We start from the raw sequence: 1,475 nt of genomic DNA, 5'->3' as shown, positions 1-1,475 counted from the left end.
TCACCATTACTCCCTATATTTACTAACCACCTTATTCTTATGTCACTGTCTTGAAACGGGCGTAGTGTACGCCGCACGATGTAAACCGCCAAACCAATACCCTAATGAACATCCCCAGTTTGTAACATGTGTTGATGTCTCGAGTGTTTTCGAGGAAAACATGTAGCATGTTGTTGTTTGTTTGGCAAGTTGAGCTTGGGAGACTTGCCGGCTCGGTGACCCTCGACGGTCGAGATTTTTGATCTTGAGAGGAAGGGCGATCCTTGATTGTTTCAACCCTTCGTATTGCATCCTGCGGCATGAAAACATGATCGGTCATGTTTTTAGGCGTGGTCAAGCTAGGATTTTTGCATATTTAGGCGCGGACAAAAATTAGGGTTTTGGCCAAAGGTTACCATGCGTTGTTTGGCGACCTTGGACGGATAGGATATGCATAAAGGATGGAAGGGTGGCCGTTGATCGTCGCACGCCTTCGTTTTGGTAGCCGCATGGGGAAGGCCGGCATGGTACGTCCAAGGCAGAATTTCGCGGACGGCTTGGAATAGTAGGGCCAAGGGTTTGGACGGCTTGGCATGGTGGGGCCAAGGGTTTGGCATGTCTTGGAATGATGGGGCCAAGACAGAATGGTGCGGCCAGCATGGCCAGGGCCAAGGCAAAATGGTGCGGACGGCTTGGCATAGTGGGGCCAAGGGTTTGGACGGCTTGGCATGGTGGGGTCAAGGGTTTGGCATAGCTTGGCATGCTGGGGACAAGGTAGAATGGTGCGGCCAACATGGCTAGGGCCAAGGCAGAATGGTGCGGACGACTTTGGCATAGTGGGTCCAAGGGTTTGGCATATGCCATTGGAGTATGGTGCGGCTAGCATGTTTGGCATGCTGGGGCCAAGGAAGAATGGTACGTACAGGATGGCTAGGGCGAAGGCAGAATGGTGCGGACGTCTTGGCATAGTGGGGCCAAGGGTTTGGTATGTCATTGGCGTATGGTGAGGCTAGCATGGTTGGCATGCCTTGGCGTGGTAAACGTGTCTGGCATAGTTTGTTATTGGCACAGTGGTGCGGCTGACATGGTTGGCATGCCTTGGCGCGAAGATGTGGCTGTCATGGTTTTCCATCGGCACAGTGGTGCAGCTGGCATGGTTGGCATGCCTTGGCGCGGTAAACGTGGCTGGCATGGTTTGCCATTGGCACAGTGGTGCGACTTTCATGGTTGGCATGCCTTGGCGTTTAGATGTGGATGGCGTGGTTTGCCATTGTCATAGTGGTGCGGCTGGCATGGTTGGCATCCCTTGGCGCGGGGATGTGGCTGGCATGGTTTGCCATTGGCACAGTGGTGCGGCTGGCATGGTTGGCATGCCTTGGCGCGAAGATGTGGCTGGCATGGTTTTCCATTGGCACAGTGGTGCGGCTGGCATGGTTGGCATGCCTTGGCGCGGTAGCATGAGAATTAGGGTTCGGGATGTCAGACAAGGTTAAGGG

Source organism: Papaver somniferum, unplaced genomic scaffold, assembly GCF_003573695.1.
Source record: "Papaver somniferum cultivar HN1 unplaced genomic scaffold, ASM357369v1 unplaced-scaffold_150, whole genome shotgun sequence".
In the NCBI taxonomy this organism is placed as follows: Eukaryota; Viridiplantae; Streptophyta; class Magnoliopsida; order Ranunculales; family Papaveraceae; genus Papaver; species Papaver somniferum.
The sequence above is the reverse complement of the archived record's forward strand: the minus strand, read 5'-3'. Positions refer to the sequence as shown.